The 6000-nt window shown below is 41.6% G+C and overlaps 1 protein-coding gene across 7 annotated transcripts in view; it reads left to right on the top strand.

The window, feature by feature from the left end:
• Positions 1 to 6000, top strand: part of ZNF664 (zinc finger protein 664) — a 39939-nt gene continuing 33939 nt past the window's right edge. For 5 of the 7 annotated variants that reach the window (XM_011948417.1, XM_011948422.1, XM_011948416.1 and 2 more), the window contains exon 1: positions 112 to 248. The gene's annotated coding sequence lies outside the window, so the exon portion shown is untranslated. Of the gene's footprint in view, positions 249 to 6000 lie in introns of all 7 variants that reach the window. The other 2 variants (XM_011948418.1, XM_011948421.1) reach the window with 2 other exon arrangements.

Raw genomic sequence — 6000 nt, 5'->3', positions numbered from 1 at the left:
CTTGGAGCCCTTCCAGGCGGGTCCCCGGAGAGGCGGTCATGGCCGCGCCAGGGGACCGGGGAGCCGGGCGGCTGCGGAGGAGCCGGCTGCATGGGGTGCTGTGTATTTTTCAGGGCGCCCTGCGTCCGGCAGAGGAGGCGAGCATCCCGCTCAGGTGATGAGGAACCCCTCGCGCACCCAGCGCAGAAGGCTGCTGCGGCCGGACGCCTCCATTGTTTGACCACAACAAGGGCCGGATTCTCACCCAGGTAAACTGGCTGCCGGCGCTGTCCGCTTCCCTCTCGACTCCCGCCTCCGCAGGCGTTCTCACCCCTTCCAGGACTCGACTGCAGTTTTCTCACTGTCCCCGGCTTCTCATGAACTCCGTATACCCCCCTCCCAGACATTTTCCCGTCCAGATCCATCTCTCCGCCACATCACCTCCCATTTCCCCCAGAACTCAGCTCCTTTGTGAAACCTTTCTTGCCGAACTCTAACAACTAAATCTCCCCGGGAGCCTGTTCCGAACTATTCTGGTCGCTGGATTGCTTATGGGCTGTCTCACTGCAACAAAGACCAGATGCTGAAAAAAGATTTCCGAGCTATTGCCTTCTTCAAGGAACGTTTTCTGATATTTACAATTTATTGTTTTCTCAAGATGGAATGTTTTTAGGCATTTTGTCTTCTTAGAGAGGGCCCCTATTTCCTTTATAGTTGCATAGTTTTTAAAGCAGGAAACTGACCTTGTTCAACCCACAGGTTAATTTAAAATTTAAAAATTAATTTTAAATTAGAGTAGTACATTTTATTTGTAAAAACAGCGTATCGCAGAGATGGCATTTTGTATTTTGACTATCAATCTCTGTCTTTAGGGATGCCGACTGTTAGTGTGAGGTGTGTATCCTTCTAGATCTTTTGGGATACTTTTGCGTGTGTGCACCTAACATCGTTTTTGACTGCTTTAACAAGGACTGTTGTATACTAACTTTCAATTTTAGCATATAATGCTTCAAGTTTTTTTTTTAACAACTGCTGCATCATGTTCCATAGTTTCAGTATACTGTGGTTTAGCTGTTTCCCAAATTGATAGTTTAAGTTTTAACTTTAAAACAGCTTTTTCGCTGGTCGTGGTTCTCTGATGAGATGACATTTTGGTGATAGGAGCACAGATCTACGCTAATTACTGAGATTTGGCATTTATGATGAAGTTCTCTTTTGGTTAAGAAATTTACATGTGGGAGCAGCCCTCCCTCCCCTATAGTAGTTCTGACTCTATCTCTTAGAAGTCGTGTGACCTTGGGGAGGACATTGAATGACACCAAACCTCAGTTTTCTTTTCTGTAAATGGCCTGCTCTGTCTACTCCATAGAGTTCAGTGATACAGTGCATATGGTTTGTAGAATGTAAAGTAGTATATAAATATTGGTTTTATTAGCCTTTGTGATCCAAAAGTTATTTGCAATATCATGTATTTTTTTGACAAGATGTGTATCATATCACAGAGCACTAGAGATAGTCAACTTTGAATGCTTTTTAATTTGTGATTTTTTAAATTAATTTTTATCAAGTACTGACAATACATTAGACTTCGTAAACAGTATTTTGCAAAGCATTTTTTCCTAGAGCTTTTTTTCTTCCTCCTCCTCTTCTTTAAAAAAGAGAAGGGAGGGAGCGAGAGAGCGAGATAGGGTCTCTTTCTGTTGCCCAGGCTGGACTGTAGTGGCATGATTCTAGCCTTCCCAGTAGTTAGGAATGACTACAACCATGTGCCACCACACCTGGCTGATTTACTTTATTTTACTTTTGTAAAGACAGGGTCTTACTATCTTGCCCCAACTGGTCTCAAACCCTGGCCTCAAGCAGTCCTCCCAAAGTGTTGGGATTACAGGTGTGAGCCACTGTGCCCAGCCCCTAGTGCTTTCACATCTTAAAAAATAAGGCATATAAATTAGTTGACTGTGAATAAACATATTAGCAAACTGAACGCTAGACAATACTCTCACTATAATATTTAATCTTATTTCCTTAGAGGTGTAAGTTGTACATGTATTTTTCTGTGGCAGCAGCAGATTCAGATTAGTTTTTATATCCTTCAAGGAAAAGGGATTGTTACTAAATTTGCAGGCTCTATCAGAGTTTTAATATTGAGATTTAATATTTTAATCATTTAAATAATGATTGAATGATGTGATGGGTAACATTTTAAGATATACGAGATACGATTAGGGGCTTTGTATGTATTTTTCTTTCTTTCAGATATGTATGAGTGCCTGCAGTGTGGCCAACAAAATCAACTTGTTCTTGTTCTCTTGAAGCTTATGATCTGTGAGGGGGAGGGGATCGGAATTTAAACACAATCACAACTACACATATGATCACAAACTGTGGTATCTGCTGTGGAAGTTAAGCAGCACCTGCTATGAGGAAGTGTAAAAAAGGGGAGACCAAATTTTAGAGTGGAGAGAAGGGGCCTAGGAAAGGCTTTTCTGTATAAATAAGATTTAAGCTGAGATTTGAAGAGTGCGTAGGTGTTAGTGTGGAGGGAAGTGGGGGATAATTTTCCAGACAGAGGAACAGCATGTGGGAAGGCCTCACAGGGGGGAAAAAGCTTTGCCCATTCCAGGAACTGAAAGAATGAATGTGGATAGACGATGGAGGTGAAGGGGAAGAGTGGCTAGGCCATGGGCCAGATCAAGTAGGGTCTTGTAGGGCAGGTTAAAGTGGTTGTATTTTATCCTGAGTGAAGTGGGAAACCATGATACGGGTTGGGTTTTACAAAGAGGAGTGACATAATCAGATTTGTATCTTTAAACAGCCACTCTAGTCGCTGCATGCAAGATGTGGGGGCGTGTTGGGGGTGGAGAGTAGAAGTGGGGAGAACAAGTAGGCCATCTCAGAGGGCTGTCTGGAAGAGACGTGAACTTTCCCTTGGAATTCACGTTGACTTCACGTTACCAGCTACACGAAGGTCAAGTCAGTGTTTGATTTAAAAAAAAAAAAAAAAACCCTGGCCAGACATGGTGGCTCACGTCTGTAATCCCAGCACTTTGGGAGGCCAAGGCAGGTGGATCACGAGGTTGGGAGATCGAGACCATCCTGGCTAACACAGTGAAACACCGTCTCTACTAAAAATACAAAAAATTAGCCAGGCATAGTGGCAGGTGGCTGTAGTCCCAGCTACTTGGGAGGCTGAGGCAGGAGAATGGCTGAACCCGGGAGGCGGAGCTTGCAGTGAGCAGAGGTTGTGCCTCTGCACTCCAGCCTGGGTGACACAGCGAGACTCCCTCTTACAAAAAAAAAAAAAATCCTTGTTTCTAATTTTTTTAAAGTGAAGATAAATAAAAGTAGCAATAAAAAGGTACTTTGTATGCAAAAAGTACACAAAAATGTTTAACTAGTTGTCTACACTAAAAAGTATCAGCAAGTCTGTCCAGTGAACCGTCGATTCACATCCTATAACTTGTGTGTTAATCTTCATTATTTTCTTCATCAGTTTGTATGAGTTCTTTTTTTTTTTTTTTTGAGACGGAGTCTTGCTCTGTCGCCCGGGCTGGAGTGCAGTGGCCCGATCTCAGCTCACTGCAAGCTCCGGCTCCCGGATTTACGCCATTCTCCTGCCTCAGCCTCCTGAGTAGCTGGGACTACAGGCGCCCACCACCTCGCCCGGCTAGTTTTTTTTTTTTTTGTATTTTTTAGTAGAGACGGGGTTTCACCGTGTTAGCCAGGATGGTCTCCATCTCCTGACCTCGTGATCCGCCCATCTCAGCCTCCCAAAGTGCTGGGATTACAGGCTTGAGCCACCGAGCCCGGCCATGAGTTCTTTACATATTGAAAATACTAACTCTTAGCTTATTATTTGCCACAAATATTTTTCCACTTTATGGTGTTATGAGAGTAAGAGATAAAGGGCCAGACGCCTACATGGCACTTAAATCTGTAAGTAGCCGCTGCTATTAGAAACAACAGAGAAAATAATAATTAAAAACTAGTGTACTAGACTACATAAAATTTAATTATTCTTTAGGGCACAGTTTGCAGAATGGTTATGATACATCCCCTGTATCATATATTTAGTGGCAAATAACACTGCCATTAAAAATGTTTACAAAGAAAATATATTAAAATGCTTATGATAGTGTTAAGTGGAAGGAAATCAGGATACACAGTTGTATACATGATATGATTAAAACATCCAAAAAAAGTCCCAGGAGCCTTCCAGTAAAACCTATGAATGGCAGAAATATGTAGAAGAAATCAGGTGGAAATCTGAAGAATTGTGGACTAAATATACGGGGATGTGTCATAACCATTCTGCAAACTGTGCCTGTAAATGTAATTCTACAATATACATATTTTGTGCAGAAAGCTTTTCTCTGTATTTAAAAATATTCTTTTGATGGTTCCTAGACCATCAAGAAATGTAAATAATTTTAAGACTCTTGATACATATGGCCAATGTAACATAAGAGTGTGTCATTTTTACCACATCCTTTTAGGTACCAGGTAGTATATATTTTTGTCTGAATTTAGACCTTTAATGAAATTGGTGAGAAACTGTAACATCTTCATTACAAAAGTAAATGCCCATTGTAAAAAAAACTGAAGCAATGCAAACACATGTGATATGAAAAACCAGTCTCCCCTAGGCTTTTCCCAAGAAGTAATCAGAATTAAATGTTTTCCATGCCAAGATTACATGTACCTGTATTACATGTATGTTGAAACATTTGATTTAACGAAGTATATTATATCTGGGACATGATAACTACATGGCAAATAGACGTGAGCACTGTTTTTTTGGTTAAAGCCGTATGAATAAATTTGGAAATTACACTGAAAATGATTGGGACCCATTGAAAACTTGTGAGTAGGGTAAGAACAATCCATTTCGCATTTTAGAAAAGTTGTATTAGAGTAGATAATGGATTAGAGGGAAGCAAGACTGGAGGCTTTTGTAGAATTCCAGGGAAGATGACCGTGGCCTGAGTTAAGTTGAGACAATGCAGGTAGACAGTGGAGAGTTTCCAGAGGTATTTGGAAGAGAGTGGCTAGACCTTTGTGATGGCGGGGAGTCGATGATATCCAGGTTTCTGACTTGGGCAATTGAGGGGAGAGTGGACTCATTTACTGTAGTTGGGAATTGGCTATGGTTTGAATATTTGTCCCCTCCAAAACTCATGTTGAAACTTAATCCCCAGTGTGACAGTGTTGAGAGGTGGGGTCTTGCAGAGGTTTGGCTCATAAGGGCAGAGCCATTCATAGATTAATGGGTTGTCATGGGAGGGTACCTGGAGGCTTTATAAAAAGAAGAGAGACTTGAGACAACATGTTAACATGCTCAGCCCCCTCTCATCGTGTGATGCCCTGTGCTGCCTCAGGGCTCTTTGGAAAGTCCCCACCAGCAGGAGGACTGTCACCAAATGTGGCCCCTTGACCTGGGCTTTCTCAGCGTCCATAACTGTAAGAGATAAATTTCTTCATAAATTATCCATTTTCAGGTATTCTCTTGAAAGCAGTAGAAAACAGATTAAAACAGGAATGTAGTAGGCTTTAGTGAGGAAGTGACTGATTCAGTTTTGGATGTGCTTGAGTTTGAAGGTCTTACAGGACACAGGTTCTTCATGAAGAGAATTTACAAAGAATAATTTTATAGTACACATACATGTTTTGCTCTAAGAATGACCAGGTACTTTACATAGCTATGGTATTAAAATCAATATTTCTACATGGAAAATTTTTCTTGCAATATAGTTGTATGTCTGTAAATTGGGGCATATGTGTCTAGATAGACTGGACAGTTGATATTTTTCACATAGAAATATTTGAGATTGCATGACCCTGACTTCAGGTAATACCATGTTTGTCTTTGGGGTTCATTGGGTAGACTCTGCCTCTCTGAGTGGGTGTTAGAGGTTCCTCTGGGCATTAGTGGTCCTTTTGTCAGTCATCCCGTTGTCAGAGTACACCTGACTTCTTGGAGTGATTTCTCTTCGTCTTGGTAAACTGGTCCCTTCCACATAG

Source organism: Colobus angolensis, unplaced genomic scaffold (assembly GCF_000951035.1).
Source record: "Colobus angolensis palliatus isolate OR3802 unplaced genomic scaffold, Cang.pa_1.0 Scaffold28, whole genome shotgun sequence".
In the NCBI taxonomy this organism is placed as follows: Eukaryota; Metazoa; Chordata; class Mammalia; order Primates; family Cercopithecidae; genus Colobus; species Colobus angolensis.
The sequence above is the reverse complement of the archived record's forward strand: the minus strand, read 5'-3'. Positions and strand labels throughout refer to the sequence as shown.